The sequence below is a fragment of the Macaca fascicularis genome, chromosome 4, assembly GCF_037993035.2.
Source record: "Macaca fascicularis isolate 582-1 chromosome 4, T2T-MFA8v1.1".
NCBI classification, from domain to species: Eukaryota; Metazoa; Chordata; class Mammalia; order Primates; family Cercopithecidae; genus Macaca; species Macaca fascicularis.
The window spans coordinates 106,654,408-106,673,173 of record NC_088378.1 but is presented as its reverse complement, the minus strand read 5'-3'; the positions used below and the strand labels follow the sequence as shown (position 1 = coordinate 106,673,173).

Below are 18,766 nucleotides of genomic sequence, written 5' to 3'. Positions count from 1 at the left end.
TAAGAATGACTCCTGTTTTTGTTTGTTTGTTTTATTCTTGTTGTTATTCTTTATTTTTGCAGCAGCAAGTGGATGGTGGTAGCATAAATCGAAATAAGAAAGACTTGAAGTTTCAGAGGACAGAAATGGAAATTCCCATGGGTTATGTAAAGTTTGAAATGACAGTCACAATTCAAAATTATGAGTACACAAGATGTTTTGTTAGAGTGGAATTCAGATTTTGAGAGTGTTAGTGTATAGTTATTATTTAAAGTTAAGAGACAATGACATTACCTAGAAAAGGAAAGAAAAGGAACAGAAGGGGAGAGAGGAGAAGATAAAGGATTAGGTGAGAGGAGTAGAGGAGAAGGGCTGACAATGCCTACAACAAAAGGCAGAAAATTAGTTAGGAGGACAAAGGCTATTTTCAAAGACAGGTAGTGGCAAAAGCCTAGTTGGTATGCTATAGAGAGAGACAGGAGGTGAAGAAATGGAGATGGCAGTACGAATACTATTTTCAAGGAGTCTATTTAAAAAGCAGAGAAACAAGAAGGAAATTGGAAGGGGGATGTGCATTTGCAGGGAGAGCATGTTCTAAAAAATTATATCATTAAGGTTGAGAATCTGAGATTAAGCCAGGTAAATCAGTTTACCCAAAATCTCGCAGTACATAGTGAAACCAAGTTGCAAATACAGATATTTCTGACATCATGGGCCAGGCCCTCATGCATGTTATACTGTATGTTATAACACCTCTTGGGGAGGAAAGCTGAATTTTGGAAAGCCAACATCTTTTAAATGTACTGGTATCAAGTAAGGTATTGATTAGTCTAGTTGATAAGAAGCTGAACTAAGACTGGAATTATGAGAAAGAAAGGGCTGCTGAAAAATACATTACCAACCAAATAAGACCCCAAAAAGGTGAGGCTGGGCCTCATGAATATGGGAATAAGGAATAGCCAAAGATGACTCAGGGCTCATAGGTTCCCATACATAGAAAAATATGGTGGTCTGAATCTACCATGAATTTGGCTTTCATATGACGTTCAATTTAATTAATGCATTTCTTCACAATCCCTCATCTGCTTTTTGGATCTAAATGACTTTTCACACCTCAGCTGACTAATGATGATTTTGAGCTATCATTTGGCAGCACTGCCCCCTAGTTGTTTCAGGATTTTTTTTGTAAAAATATGCTTGACCTTCTAATGTATTTTCCAGAAATCCCTTACGCGCGAAAGCAAGTTGATCTTTTTAAGTAAAATATTGGCAAAAACAATGAACAGAAAAAAAAAAAGTTCAAAAGAAAAGATATTAAGCTTAGTTTTATGAAATTATATTCTGATATGACAGCATATTTAACTTGAAATATGTAGACATCTTCATGTAGTATTATGAGTAATTTTCCACCTTGCTTTGGAACCTGAGTAAAGATTGCAGTCTGCTAACCTTAAGAGTCAGCCTCACCAGGATTTTCCAAAGGATTTGGTGGATCTGTGTGAGGCCAGTTATCAACACAGCTCTCAAGATGGCCAGGATAGCACATGATAATGCACACCTTAAATACTAGCCAGTTAACCTTGTAAAATTTAACAGGTTTTATTGAAAATTCTCAGAGTGGTAGCTATTTTTATTTTATTTCATAGACAAGGAGACAAAGGTCTCTGCCAGTAATTTGGTCAAAATCTCTCAGCTACTAAATGGCAGAGCCAGGAGTCAACCCAGTTAGGTTTTATAGCAAAGCATGTACTCTCAGCAATAATATGGATGTGACTTCTGAGAAAGTACTTGAAAGGTACAACCCAGTGATCATCTATGTAGCTTCTTCATGGTAGCTTTTGTAGTGTCTCTGTAGTGTGCAGATTCTGTTGCAGGGCACATTGCTGCTACTTTTCAGGCACTAGAGGAATGGAAGATTGTAGTGTTTATGATAAAAAAGAGATAGTTATACATAAAAGCAAAAAAAAAGAGAGGAAACAGGGATATTAATTCCCAACAGATCGGTGAAATTTGCTAGAGATCATAAATATGTATCATGCAAAAATATTTTCCATCTAACAAGGGCTTTACTCTTTGCCCCACTCCTACTCTGAGTTTAATTATTGCTAGAGGCTTCTCTGTTGTTTGATTTAGTACTGCAATTTTGCAATTACCTGCCAATCCTTCCTCTGTGTTTGTTTTTTGTTTGTTTGTTTGTTTGTTTTATTTTGGAATCTTCTTCAATCTTGTTGCATCCACTTGTATGACAAATCAAGCAGGTCCATGCAACACACAAGGACTCAAAAGATGCTCTAATGTCTTTGGACTTGTTGGTTGAGTAACCATGTTAATGATAACTTTGAATAAAGTTAATGCAATATTTTATGCCCCCAAAACACTTTTGAGTTTCTAATTTTGTAAAAAATTTTTCATTTTCTTTGGGGTGTAGTAGCCCTTTATTTTCATGAATGTTGAAAAATGATACATTTTTAGATGTACCACAAGATTATAGCTCAAATTCTAGTTCAACACCAAGATGTTCTGAATATATTTGTAGAGAGAGGTCATAGATCTCCAACCATACAAACTGAAAGTAAAGCGTCAGCAATTGAAGTAATTTATTCACTCATCCAATGAGTAAACATTTATCTCAAGTCTGCTGTAGGCTTGACAAAGGGTTGAATGCTGAAGATGCAATAATGAACAAATACACATACTCTAATAGCTAGTAAGTATTATGAACACAGATATGATAGAAATGCACACAGACCACTAAACAAATAATATGTAAAGTCATGTGCTTGGTTTTGCTCAAAAATTATTCTGTGAACTGAAAATATCCCTGTGAAGAATAAAAGGCCAAAATGGCATTTCATATTATGAAGAAAATATTCTTGCTCTCTGTATAGATGATCACAAGTAATTTAGAAAAATAATACTACTTTCCTAGACTGGAGAAAAATTGAATGTACTTCCTTAACAATGATAGACACAGATACAGATACAGAGAAAAAACAAAAACAAAAACATAGACCCATTGTTTAGATGTATTGTCTACCATTCAGAAAATGTCACGGCAAGTATAATTACACATTATCATATTTAACTAGGTGTACTGTGCTGCTTACACTTGTGTTATTTATAATTCCATGAATAACTCAAAAGTCCAAATGTGTCCAGGCTGCTGTAGATTAGGATATAATTTTTACTTTTACTTATCTGAGAATATTCATCTGAAATTAACCAATTTCAGAGACCTTGGTAGATAGTATTTATTTGAATTAAAAATAATAAAATCACTTGTATATTTTCTAGTATCTACAAACATGGTTGATAGTAGAACATTTAATTGAACAAGCATGGATACTGACTAATAAAAAATGATACCAGATATAAACAATTGATATTAGTAAACTGGTAGGCATTGGTTAAATGTGAAATACACAGGATCTAATTGTTTTACTATATATATATATATTTAAAAATTTACATAAATGCTAACCGATAAAATAAAATCAGCATACGTAATCTATTGGAATAACTTCAAAGATCAATTACTGAACATTTTCCCTTTATACCAACTTGGGAATAAAGAACATTAAAGTTCAAGATAACCAATTGGCAATTTTCGTAAGTAAATAAGGCAAGGTCACATTCACTAGGCCTTAACGCTGAGAGTTCAGTAAAATAGAGGATGCTGGGTTGCAATTCTGAACATTCAGAAAAATAGATTAGAAAAAAATGCTGCAGGCACAGGCAGATAACTGGCATGTGGCAGTGGCAGTTTTCTTTATAACATAACACAGTTCTCTTTATATTGTATTTGCTATCTTAAGACAAAAATTTTATATTTTGAAATTGGTGCAGAGCATGAAACAAATTTGATTTTAAGTATTTTCAATGGTCTTATAATTATTTCCCAAATTTATGTTCACCCCACATGCCTTACCCACTACACATTCTGGATATTAATGCCATCATTATGTTGGATATCTTATGTTGGAATGCTAATTGAGGGGGTATTTCCCAATGCTAAACTTGTGTAGGAAAAGATTAAAATTATAAAGCTTAAAGATCATTGAATAGTTAATATTTGGGGAGGTAAAAATCTCACAATCACATATTTGAGATGTAATAGTGAAGGAATAGGTATGTGGTATAAAGAAGGGGCAATCAATGCTAAGAAAATCAGTGTTTCTTTAGTTGTATCCTCAGCAGAGATTTAAATAACTTTTGTTATTTTTTTCTCTCTTTTAGGGAATTAAAATTGGACTACTCTTTCTTACCCACAAATTCCAGAGAAACCATTTGTGATGCTAATGAAGGAAATAGTCATGGACTTCATATTTCTGTAAGTATTTTCATGCCATGCATTTGTGGATTGCAATATTTTCCTAACCCAGCTGTCTTTCTGAGTCACTGTCTCTGCTTCATCCTCTTAGATGTGGCATAGAACGTTTTAATCAGAGAAGCAAAAAGCTTGTTTTGCTGTTAGAACTAATGAGTTTCCAATTGATAAATTACATTAAATAGTAAACATCACATCAATAAATGTCTTGTCCTAAGATATTAAAAAATTCACATGAAGCCAATAACAACATAAGTGAAATGTTTGGTTTATTAATAAAGTAATGAAGAAAATTCTATCTGATTATTGTGCATGTACCATATACTGGACCAGAATTTACAATGTACATAAATAGTTTATACCTGACAGCATTTAATGGGCTTGGAAAGACCCAATAAACCAAAATTATCTTTCACACACCTGCCAGGTCATCTATAATATTTCACATCAAATTTATTTCGGTAGCGTAACACAGACATTGCCAACTGAAGTTAAGTGTAAAAAAACGTTATTTTCTAGGAAAGTTATGAATCCAAACAATTGGTAAATTATATTAGTTTTGTCCAAACAGCCCTATCTCTTAGATGTGACCAAAATCTTTAAAGAACAAGATAAGGCAGATAAAGGTTAATATTAGGCAAAGGGTGAGATGCGGGAGATTGCCACAAGAGACTGACTGCTACAGGAGACATTCTGCAGTGGATGGCCTTGAAATGAGAGGGGAAGCATAACTCCTTGTTATGACACCTCAATGGCAGAAAGGATGATGAGCACCCAGTGTGAACTTGGCTAGGGGCCCTGCACATTATCCGTCCATTGCTTTCAAATACACCATGCGTCAGAGATTATTATCTCCATGGTCTAGATTAAGACATTGAGATGCAGGGAAATTAATACAGCAAGTAACAGAGGCAAAAGTAGAGGTGGTGATGACAAAGTTTCCTGGGAAAATCTACATATGTACATTAAGATGTATAAGAATAATTCTAATTATTAATAAGAGACAAAAAAAGAAAAAGAAAGAAGGTGGAAGGAAGGAGAAAGAAAGGAAAAGGGGGAAATAATAAAAAAGGAGAAAAATTTTAAAAAGATTTTTGAAAGACAAATAAAAATAAGTAACCAATTATTGAGTTGCATACTTACCGTTAAATATTTTGTAGGTTGTCCAATAATTTGTAGATTGTCCATGAATGCTTCAAAAAGTATCCATAATCATAATAATTATAATCATGATCATAAGCAATGTGCATCAAAACCAGACCATGAGAAAGTAAATTTGAGTAGTAAGTTGGCCTATAGTATTACCAAATATTTCTTGAAATCAGGGAGTGCGTTGTTTGCCATGCTCTAAGCCTCGTCATGAGAAAATAAAAATAATTTACCCCAGTGGTGCTTACATATCTCAAATCTTTATTTTCAGCCTTAAATTCATTGACTCTACTAATTTTCAGTTATTTTTATGGAGCCACACTTTTACGTGAATTTTTATTTTTTGTCTTCTCACTGCTCTGGAGTTTGTCTCTTCCTTGAAAGTAGTTATAAGTGACTGACAGGTATGGAAATACTAGAAGAATTCCCACAGAATCATTTCTTTGTATAGAAAATACAATAAATGCCTATTTATACAGTATGGTTAAGAATTGGGATAGCTTGGTTGATTGCAGTTCTAGTTAGCCGAGGAATTGTATGGCCAGGGAGAATTAACAGATGGTTACAAAAGTATACTGTGTGCATTAAATCTATTCTGGGGCTTACTACTTTTTTGCATTCATTTTTAATATATTCATGAAAAGATTTCTTGATACTGTATAATTAAGCATCTACCATTCAGAAATTGTTTATGGAATAGAAAAGATGAAGCTTATACTTGATTGCATTTCTGAGAGTGTGTACTTCTTAAGATTTTTGTGTTTACTAAGGTGCCATGATAAATGACTTCTTACCCATAAAATGAATCAGTTGCTATTTTGTCTATTGGTCAAAGCTGCATTTTATTCAAAAGACCTGAGGTGGTGACATTCAGGATATGTCCACAGAAGCCACTTTCACTTATATTAATATTGTATAATTTACTTCCCAAATAACGTATCTAGCCATATCTATAATGAAGCTGTGGAAAAAATTCTTATGTCACTTTATTTCAGCAACAATTACAAGGAACTGCATGTCAAATACAATCAGCATTCTGAGAGGCTTTCATTTCATTATTTGGCTATATAATACACACATCTGTAGAGTAATATTCAGTTACCTGGGGTCATTTTCATTCATGAGTATTTCACAGACCAGCCATCTCTAAATGCCTGGGGTCCTCAGAAACTCAAGTATAAACTGTTCATTAAAATTTCAATCATTTCACACCTAGTGGCACATACCATATGTTGGATATCCAGTGAAGAAATTGCATAATACTCTAAAATTTCAGTGTAGTCAGCTCTGGACAACCCTTTGAGCAGAAGCTAACCTGAGCTTCCTGCTCTCCTGAGATTAGGGAAAATGCAGCTGTGAGCCTATTCAGTTCCTCCTCTTGTAATGGAGAGGAAATACCACAATGTATTTTTTGTGGCAGATGAGAGCTGGAATCTCTTCAACAACCACATCTTTTCATAGTGTTGTGTAAAGTATGGTTACGAGACGATTGGAGAACTACCACAATTCTGTATTTCTTTATTGAAAGTAGGACTTATTGTTTGGAATAATGGGATTACAGATCAGAGGATATCCATTTCTCAATCACAACAACCTAGAGGTAGACATAGATATTTTATAGCAGACTGAGGAGTATAATTCTGTGAAGAAATTTAGGCATGGATATTTCACATTTTCAAATGATGCATCAAAGCATAGGGATTCAAAAATCTTTCTAATCTGTTACATAAGCATCTTTTCAGAACTGGTTTCCTCTAAATGAGTTATAATTTTTAATTCATTTTAGAATATTCGATAACACTGAAAAAGCCCTTTCATGAGACAAACGTTCACACTAACATATATTAGTAGCATTACTTCAATTTCAAGGGGTTCAAGGAACGACCAAATCTTTTCTATGTGTCCATAAACTTGGGATTAACAACCATCAAAAGGAAAAAGGAAGGTGTTGGCATCAAGCAGAAATTAAATCTATAATCACCCTTACAGGAGTTATGTGTAAAAAAGCTCCTAAGAGACTTTAACTCTCAAATAAGTTCTTATCCCCTTCCCCAATTTGAGATAGGACATTCCGGGGCCGTGTTTCTGAAACCCAGGGAAGAAACAGCCCTCACTTGAGCTTTGTGGGGAGTAAGATGCCTTATGTGCCCTTGAGACAGCTTGTTCCCCACACATACGGGAGGAGAAGGGGCCAGCTTATGTAATCACTTCTTAGGCATTTGCTTCATTTCCGAACTGAATTTACTCATACATGTTGAAGGAATTTAAAGTACTCTACTAAAATCTGCTAGAGAATATTCATTTAAAACTGTTTTATTCGGTGCCCAGAATTTTCTCTAGCACATGATTTAAAATTACTGATTTCTATTATTTGTAGGCACAGTATTTTGAACAGCAAGAAGATTATTAAGAATTTTACTGTAATACTAAAAAATTACCAGAGATTATTTGACCAATGAAAAATTATAAAGAAGAATCTACTCTATAAAAATATCTGTGCAATGCATTTCACTGTATGCCCTATCTCCTAGTTACTACACAGGAGGGAAGAAAAGCTTCTTTAATGCATTGTCTTCCCCACCTTCCTCAACACAAAAAACACACGTTTCACACACTCCACTGGGATTGCTTAACTGCAGGGAGAAAACTGCCATCCTAAAAAGAAACCCTGGCATATCCCTGGGCTGAGCCAACAAAGGTGGGGAAAAGAATGTTCCAATCTAATGTCTTTTTTACTCCAGGGAAGACCAGAGCAGTCACTCTGGACAGTCCATCCTGAATTGTGAATTTTCACAACTATTACTTCATTTGATCACCTCACTCTCTGTCCCTCTCCTCCAGAGCATTAAGGTATAACCCTACTGCCTGTCTGCGCCCAGAGCAGATGAGTCATATTATCATGGACTATTCTTTGTCTTCTCTACATTCCGTCTTTTGAGGAACCACTTTATAATCACTTATTAGTAATCCTATGCAGTCTTGTGTTTGTACTAGGACAAACTCACACTCCCTGCACATGAGTAAGCATGTGACCAAAACCTGGCCAATCCGAGTACACTATGACCAGAGGTCACTTGGTTATAGCAATTATTTCAGAGAAAGGTACGTGATTTAAGCTATGTTAACCAGAATTTCTCCCATAATTTTGTCACTATTGTGGGGAAAGTTTTTTGTTCAATGGGATCTCAAGATATATACACACACACACACACACACACACATATATATGTATATGTGTATGTATATATATGATATAAATTACAAGCCTAATCAATTTATCACCATAGAATAATAACTTGCTGGGAATGTGGCCAAGCAAAGGAAAACAGATTAAGATATGCTGAGAAAGAGACCTTATGGCATTGTTTGGAAATCTGGATCTAGCTGTTCTTAAAACAGAACCTCTCCCCCTCCCTTGCTGTATTAGTCAATTTTATTGAATAAATGAGTTTGCACTCACTCTTTGATACCTTTAACTAACAGAATTCCGACGATGCAGAAATTGGTACTGGCAAGTGGAATATTGCATGAGAGAGGAATTCAAATATGAATTTAGCTAGATCAAGGTAAGCAGTATGACAGAAATTATTTCTCATATTGGGAAGTTTATCAAACTCCTTATGTGATGGTAAAGAATATGGTTAAGTTTTTACTTGTTGTATCTTGAAAACCAGACAATGTAAATAAAGTATCTGGGAGCTTTAGGGCACATTAGAAGCCAGCAAGCAAGCAAACAAACAAACAAACATACAAAACAAAAACATCTGTTGTGATGCTACAGTTTATTGAATGCTTCCCGGAGCCTTTAGTAAGGTCCTAAGATCAACTTTGGCTTAAACTAACTTCCCTCAAAGCAGAGAGTAGCAGCCATTTCTCCCTAAGAAAGGTGATATCCAAGATGTCAAAGTTGTCAAAATTTATATGACCAAGTCATACAGGCTGAAAAAACCAAATCATGTAAATATGACTCCAAGACAGTCAGTGAAAGCAAAGGCGCAAGGGGGTAGAGAAATCAGCAAATTTTTTATTAGAGTCCAGAAGCCAGACACCAAGAAGAAACTTTATCCTGCAAGGACAAGATTAGTGTGAGATAATTGAGGCACTTATTTCAAGCACAAAATTTAAGGAGTCACTAAAAAACCTTGGTAATCAGGAAATATAATATTTAATGAAATATTTTTAAAAATAAAAAATGTAAAAATTCACACCGAACAAAACATCCACATTGTAAATCAAGACATGACTAAACTCAATCGTTGTTCACTTCCTGTCCAAAAAATTAAAAAAAAATAGTAGCCCTAGTATTAACAACCATGTACTCTAATGCAGCCAAAAATAAAGAACAGATTACTAGTCTCACTGCCCTAGGCAGAAACAGTGAAATGGGTTGCTAAGAAACAGAAACCACCAGAATGAAATTTAGATTAAGATGAGACTCATTGACCCTGGTTACCAGTCCAGAGAGGAAGCAGGTAGCAGTCAAACAAAAGTCAGCTGAGGGTTTAAGGGCATTATTTTGCCAGAGAAACTTCAATATTGGCAAATTTTCAATGCCTCAGACAATTAGCACATCAATGAGTTTACACAAAAAGGAAGTTGCCTACCAAAACAGTGCTGTTCCAGAAATGGAAATCCTCCAATAATCTCAGATGCAGCCATGGAGGAAAATGTCCAGGGCATGTCCTGCAGAGGGCAGAGAGAGGCAGGATGGTCAAGACATTGACTCATCTGCCACTGAACCACTGCCACTGGTTTCGGTCCAGCAGAAGTAATATGTGCTCTAACTCAAAGGCCACTGTATGCTAGTTACTATTCTCTGTTTTTTTTTTTTTTTTTTTTAATGTGAAAATGTTTATTCTAGTCTTAATTCTTAATTTTGGACTTGATATGTTGGGGCTTTTTAGATTCATCATGTAGCTGCAGATTACAAATTTACTTAGTGCAACATCTAATCTGAATAAGAGTGAGTTATGTCATCCAAAGATTCTAATCTTGGAACTGCATGTAGAAATTGAAAAAGACTTTGGGTTATCAATCTTTGGGGAGAGGGCAAATGCATTTTCAGTATTATGTTAAAGTAGTTGCATTAGGTTGGAACTGGTATTTTTTAACATACATGTATGAATAGAAAAATGTTTGTGGATTACTATGCGGTAAACCTAGTGAACATTTATTTTTTTCCCTTTCATTGAGAATGAAGTGTACTTCATTGTACAGTAATGGTCCTTCATTGCACAGTAATCTGACCCCAATCCAGGTGTTTTTGTGAGACCAACCTTGTCACTCTTTGTGTCTCCCCATTCTACTGCTCCCCAGTAGGACTGATCTTTGGATCCAAATCTGGACAATCAAAATATTCCCTTTCATTGCTGTATACTCATTTTTCCCAAATCTTTAGTATGAGCTCAGTTTCAGTTCCAATTACCAACCCATATTACATTATCTTTGATGTTCTTTGGTCTCCTCATGAGACAACTTACTGATTTGACACATTCAACTCTTAAACACAAAAACAAAAATAAACAAAAAAATCCCCCCCTCAAAACTAAGGATATGGGTCCTCTGGACTTATTCTATTTCAAGAAAATAAGTCTCCATGTTCACAGTCAATAGAAAGACAGTTTTCTACTTTTAAAAAAAAAATGAGAAGTTAATTGAGCAGGCTACAGAATAACCATACAAAGAAACAGAGGAAAACAGTCTCAATGATTTCTTGTTCATAACACAAATTGCTCTATTGAGCAATTTTGAATACTTATTTTGTTTCAGAATCTATTTTTTAAATATATTTCATCATTTAATAGGAGGTGTTATAATCATTATTTTATAGATGGTAACAACGAAAGCATGAAGCATTTATGTTATTTGTTCATCATTGCATAACAATTAAATGGCAGAGTTGGAATTCAAAACCAGAAGGCCTAGACACAGAGTCCAAGCACCTACTCCTTTCATAAGTGCTACTTATTCACAGTAGAGGTGAGAAAATCACTGTGGAATGGATGAGTGAACGGATTCAAACCTTTTTTAGGCCAGACTAAAGGCAATCAATATGCCTGGACTTAAAATGAATGAAGTTCTTAATAAAAGGACCTCATGCCATAGTGTAAGTCATGCTACACAGAGAGAAATGTTGTTTGCACCTGGAAGATCCCTATCCCCACAAGGGTGAGTGAGCACTAACCATGTTTATACAATCTCTACATCCATCTCAAAGGGGTAGAATTACCTTTATTCCCTGTGCTACCCATTCTTCTTTCTTCCCATCCCCTACCCCAAATATGCACACAATTACTGCCCTCAGCACATTTAGGCAAATGTTCCCTCTGACCTACCTCTTCTAACATTTGCTATTTAAGAATATTCAACAATGTGCTTATTTTATAGGCCTTGTTTTATTTTTTTTTGTTACTTTCAGCATGAAAGCTACTCACCATAAGTGCTTTATTTTCACTGTGCTTCCAGCTAAATCCCGCACAGTAAAACAAATTAAGCAGATGGCAGACTTAAATGTTAAAGATTGGAAAAAAATGTATGAAGAAATTTTAGGATAAATTAGAATATAGGATAGAATATATTGAAGTGAGATGAATCAGAGGTTAAAGTCACAGAGAATTTTAAAGCACTTAGCTTCAGTGAAGATATATGCATGATTCAGGACAGGAACTGAAAGTGTCCTCCCATGACAAGTGTGCCTTCATAGTGCTTAACTCCCAAATTAGTCAAATGCCTTATGCGGCTTTCTTGCCTCATGAGGTCATGCACATTACCACTGCTATCTTTCTTTCTTTTCAGAGTAAAATGTTCACAGTCTCAATCATCATGGGGAAGGTTCAAAGGACAGAGGTTTATGTGGTTTAATATGAGTGATGCCTATGGAGAGTCCAGACAAAAAAGAAAATAAATTTTCATCTGCTGTCCATTACTAGTTTCTCTGAATTCTCCTATTAGGGAATATACATTCACTGTAAAACTTTGAGCTCTGTTAAAATGCAAATTTCCCTGGGAGCATTCAATCTCATGAGTCATTTTCAACTATGAGTAAATGAAATTAGCAGATCATTTCCTAAGAACAGGTTTGAGTAGAAAGGAGGAAGGAGGAAGCATAAGGCTGCCAAGGACCAGGATTAAGTCCTTAAGCTCAAGTTCCTAAGATAGGAGCATTCTAAAATCAAAATATGTCTCATCAAATATTATCCCAGAACTAGTCTTGGTATTCATAAACTTAAAGATAAGTAGTATTGTTTTGAATGAATTTAAACAGAAAAGTTGTAAAAGCAAGGGAAAAACAAAGAAGCCAACATGTATTAAGTTTCTGTTATGTATTAGGGATTTTACGCTCTCCAGCCGTCACAACTCTCTGTGATATTTTCATGAACCCCACTTTATATATGAGGACAGTGAGCCTCAGAAATGTTACTTAACTTGACAAAGGTTACACATCTGATAAACAGTATAGAGGAAAGATTCTGATTCCAGTCTCTCTGTAAAGCTTGGGTTTTCCCCACACCAAATGGCAATGGCTTTCTGGTTTCAAATAACCTAACTGCATGGTAACATTTAAAAATCATTAGACAGGGAATGATAATTATATTCCAAAAAATAAAGGGACAAAACATACTAATACCAATACAATATAACTGATATCTTTGGCTGTGATCAGGAAGAGGTAATTAGAGAAAAATGGAAGAATTGTTAGAAGGGAAAGAGGACATACCCAATGGGACATAGAAGGCAACTTGAACTAACTTATAATTGCACCCAGCTGCCATTAGGATCCACTTCAATGCTCATGTAATTTCCATAGACCCAAGACTCACTTATTTCTGACACAGCATATTAATCTAAAGACAGAAAGTGTAGGGGTTGATTAAAGACCTTCAAAACTCTCTCAAGATAATTTAACGGTAAGCGAAGAAAAAAAAATATATTCCAGTGAGACATTTTAAGAAAATATCAGCTAGAAGTATTTTATTTTTATTATGTTGAAATTCAGACATGTCATACCTAGTCTGTTTTATCTGTAATTAAACTTTTGTGACATTCTATAAGCCAGAGCAAGTAGCAATATACAATTAGACTAGCCTCCTTTTGTGTCATAGACTTTTGGTGGGACAAGAATCATTCTCTCCCAAGTATAAATGACAAAGAAAGTCTGCGTAGGCATGCTCAGACAAATGAAAAGTTATCTTTTAAGTGTTTATATCACAGAATAAAGGCTCTAATGATTTATATTAACTGCAAAAATGCCTCCAGAAGATTAGAATAATAGAAAAGCATTTATAATATCCAGGAGGGAAGAGCCATATGAATAGAACTGAGACTATTTTCTTGGGAAGTTTGTAGAGGAACACATTTTAAACAAACTTATGAGAAAAATATAATTTCTTATTTTATGTGAAAATGTTTGAATAGCCAGTCATGGTTACAGAGAAACCATGTTTTGTATCTAGTGGCACAAATTATCATATGTATCATCTACAGAGCTTGAAGTCACAGGCTTCTAACACTTTCTTATTTTCTTATAGATTATGTATTCTTGATAGTAGCGATATGTTTTTGTTTGAAATATAATTAAACTTCTGAATTTTATTTTTAATGAAATATTAAGGTTTATAAACAAACTATTATCAGAAGGAACAGTAATTTTCCCTCAGGTACGTATAATGAGACATAATATTTTCAGAGCCAACTGAGAGGATAATTCTTTCTGTAAACAGTGCCCCGAATTTTTTTTTATTTTCCTCTTTCCTCATTTCCTACTTCCCACACACCCCCATTTGTAGGTAGGTACAAAAGTACTCAGGATTACATGTAGAAGTGTTCAATTAGGACTCTCTATTTGAAAGTACACTGACTTTGTCAATTTACTGTGTTTCAGATAAATATGACCGCATGAAGCAGCAGAGGCTGCTAAGCATGCTGAAGAATGGGCCCTTGTTCCTAACGTCTTCCTCAGTACAGAGACACAAACAGGAGCAGGTGAGCTCAATTATTTGTGAATGGAGAATGGGTGTATGAACTGTTTAAGTTCTAGGGTATATGTGCACAACGTGCAAGTTTGTTACATATGTATACAAGTGCCATGTTGGTGTGCTGCACCCATTAACTCGTCATTTACATTAGGTATATCTCCTAATGCTATCCCTCCTCCCTCCCCCCTCCCCACAATAGGACCCGGTGTGTGATGTTCCCCTTCCTGTGTCCAAGTGATCTCATTGTGCAATTCCCACCTATGAGTGAGAACATGCAGTATTTGGTTTTCTGTTCTTGCGATAGTTTGCTGAGAATGATGGTTTCTAGCTGCATCCATGTCCCTACAAAGAACACGAACTCATCCTTTTTTATGGCTGCATAGTATTCCATGGTGCATATGTGCCACATTTTCTTAATCCAGTCTGTTACTGATGGACATTTGGGTTGGTTCCAAGTCTTTGCTATTGTGAATAGTGCCACAATAAACATACGTGTGCATGTGTCTTTATTCCCTATTTAATAAATGGTGCTGGGAAAATTAGCTAGCCATAAGTAGAAAGCTGAAACTGGATCCTTTATACGAAACTCCTTATACGAAAATTAATTCAAGATGGATTAGAGACTTAAATGTTAGACCTAAAACCATGAACTGTCTCTTTAAACTCTGCCAAAGACAACTAGCTAATATTATGTTACTAAAAACATAAAGGAAGTTTCACTCTACTAACAATACAAGTGCAGTAAAATACTTTATATGTTATAATTGCTCCATAAATTTTAGGCTCCCTCTGTTGATCTTTTTTTTTTTTTTTTTTTTTTTTTTACCACTAGAACATAGAGAAAACAATGAAGGAACTTCTACTTTGAGCTTATCTGAGCCACAGAGAGGAACAAAGTGGTAAACAGAAATAACAGGAGAGTTTAGAAAAAAATCTATTGTTCTTTCATAATTAAATATACTATGTATTTTTTAAATAAATAATTTTAGCTATTTTGAATCTATATCCTTTTCTTAAGGATAATAAAAAACTTTAACATATTTGAACCCCTCACTGAATACCTCACTCACTACCTTATCTGTCTTCCTTTTTTTTGGTTAGGAAATTTAATTCTACATTGTTTATGTAAGACAAATGGTTTTCTGATGACCCCAATGTTTAATTACATTTAACAGTATTATTTGCTCACCACAAGTTTTATTATTTCTTTAAAAATCTACTCATTTCTCTATGTTTACAATTCTTATTGCTAAAATTCATCCCTTAAATACTATTTTTGTGATGATCTGTGAAACATGAATTGTCTTAGTCTTTGTCTAGAATTGCCTTAATTCCCCTAGTTCTTTGATGTTATTTAGGCGGGGCATAGAATTATAGGTGCCAGCTTCTGTGCTTCAGCATCATCTTCTGAATATATTGTTGTTAATAAGAAATGTTTTGCAAACTTAATTTTCATATTTTGAAGATGATAATACATCTTTTTTATAATTCTTAAACAATGTGTGAAGTTTCTCTATAATATATACTTGTCTCCAGTGTCATAATATTCTTCTACACAGAATGATCTACTGAAAATGCAATATAGTCAGTTACATTATGATATTGCTTAAAATAGTGCACTACCCCCAGTATCTATAGGATAAAATTTAAATTGCTCAGGACAGCCACAGTGGTTCATGCCAATTCCCATAGCCTTATCTCCAACCATTCTAGACCTCATACTTTATGCGCCAGACAGATAAAAATACTTCTCATTCACTGAACATACAAGCTGTTTTTAGGTTCTAAGCATTTATTTATTCTGTTCTGTCTACTAAAAAGTCTTCTTTCTCATTCTCAATTTTATTTTTAACTAATGAATTTTCATTTAATATATAAGCCTTTATTGAAACCTTATCTCTTCCAAGAAGCTTGACCTAACTCATCCAGTATGAGGTAACTGTGTTTCTTCTGTGCTCCCAAAATACTCCATTTATGTGAATGACTTTCCCAATGGATCTTAAGTTTCTTGGTATCAGGGGCTATGTCTTACACATTTCTAGCCCCTATCATATCATATACTACACCTTCACTTAGAATATGCTTAGTATATATTTGCTGAGTATTTAAAATAACTAAGGAAAAGAAGGTAGACAATATAATATGAATCTTACTATAATTCCATGGACCCATATATATTGTATTAACATTCGAACTCCAACTACTATCCTCTCTTTCTAATTAACTTACTCTAGAATACTCATAAGAATCTAAAGATTTGATAAGGTCAATAATTTAAAACTAGGAAAAGAAAACGAAGTTTCCTCCGTCCTCAGTTCTCATAGAGAAAAGTAGTATGTGAATGTACACATTGAAAATTCTTTATTTCTAGATATAGAAAAAAATTATTGTCTACAAAGAATTTAAAATACCTAGTACTATTGAAAATCTCAAAACCACAACAACGTAAAGAAACTTCTTAGGAGATTTATATATTATTTTTTATTATTTTTTAAATTTCTGGATTTAAGATAAAATGCTCTAACTTCACCAGATTCAAAATATAATTCCCATGCAAGTATGTATGTGACTGAAATAAATTGGTAAGTGATACTTAATTGGTATAAAAATTGGCATTGCAAATTTCAAATAAAATAGCCATGTTGAATGTTCATGAGCGTTTTTGGCATTGTTTAGATGGGCACCAATGTATTCATGTTTTAAAGATCCAATAGTCATGGTTCTTACATTTCCATGATTAGGAAAATATGAGCATTGATTCTGGTCACTGTAGAACATAAAATCTCTCTCTTTTATATCTATTTCATTTATTCATTTGTTTATTCACTATTTGGCAAATAATAAGTGCCTACTAGGTCCTAAGTCAATGTTAGTCACTGTAAATACAATAGCAAGCCAAGGAGACAACAAGACTAATCCTTGGTTAGATAGCCTAGACACACAGGTGGATATGTCATTAAAATAGCATATAATGGTCTGAGGAGGAAAGTTAAGGGATTATAAGAATGGTTCTTCAACAAGGGTTTACCCATTTAATATGGGCCTTGAGTTTCTATTTGGGTACATGGAATGCTCTCTTAGGACACTACCACTTTCAACCTAGACCTGATCCTGAGATAAATCGAAGTCACATGGAGAAGCCATATGTGAACACTCTGGTCAACAGTGCCGTGTGAGATCCTAGCCAACATCAACAGCCAACCCTGTGAATAAGCCATCTTAGAAAAACAGCCCCACTGGGACTGCAACTTGCAGTCACAGAAAGTCCCCAGGTGAGAACTTCCCAGCTGAATCTAGTTAATCCAAAGAAGCATGAAAGATCTTAAGTAATTATAAGTCATCCTGCCAATTCTTTCCTAAAACGTTGGTACATATTTGTTTTACATAGGAAAACAAATCTTAGACTAACGTTTTTGTTGTGGCGACAAAATAGCTGTTTGCTAACTCCCACTCACGACACTTACTTCTTAGAGAATCATCTCTCTTATGTTCTAACAAAAATAGTTTCCATTTGGTATTGAGACATTTAATAAACAGAGTCTATTTCTTCCAATCATGAGAAGGTTTTGTTTTCTCTAGGAGAGAGAAGGGTTTTATATGTCCTATCTCATGCCAATTATTATATATGTAAATATAATATATATTTATTATATATTATACAATATTATATATAAAATATATATTATATATAACTATATATATATAATTTTCATTAGCGTTTTGATAATTCAAATATTAACTCATGCCCAGCGCAAAAAAAAAAGGAAAAATAATTAACCCTACCATAAATACTATCTTATCAAGATACAAGTATTAAAAATTGGCTGGGCGCGGTGGCTCACGCCTGTAATCCCAGCATTTTGGGAGGCCGAGGCAGGCGGATCACAAGGTCAGAGACGGTGAAACCACGTCTCTACTAAAAATACAAAAAAAAAAAAAAAAAAAAAAAATTAGCCGGGCATGGTGGCGGGCGCCTGTAGTCCCAGCTACTCCGGAGGCTGAGGCAGGAGAATGGCGTGAACCCGGGAGGCAGAGCTTGCAGTGAGCCGAGATCGCGCCACTGCACTCCAGCCTGAGCGACAGACCAAGACTCCGTCTCAAAAAATAAGAAAGAAAATTGGCATATGTCCCTTTACTTACATATATGCAATACTTTTTTACAAGGCATTATACTATAGTGTTTTGTAGCCTGCTTTATCCACCTTGAACTATGTCACAAAGTTTTATTATCCCTTTTTTTTTTTACCTCTTCCATAATATCATTTCCTTGCTGTAGAATTGTTGATTAAGCCAATTTATATTCTTAGACATTTAGTTACTTCTGAAGGTCCATATT

General features: G+C 34.6%; 1 long non-coding RNA gene across 1 annotated transcript in view; it reads right to left on the bottom strand.

Moving 5' to 3' along the window:
• Positions 1-1,556: 1,556 nt before the first annotated feature.
• The window catches only part of LOC135970598 (uncharacterized), a 107,649-nt gene continuing 90,439 nt past the window's right edge, over positions 1,557-18,766 (bottom strand). The window contains exon 4 of the long non-coding RNA XR_010586360.1: positions 1,557-1,879. This is a non-coding gene — a long non-coding RNA (uncharacterized lncRNA). The remainder of the gene's footprint in view (positions 1,880-18,766) is intronic.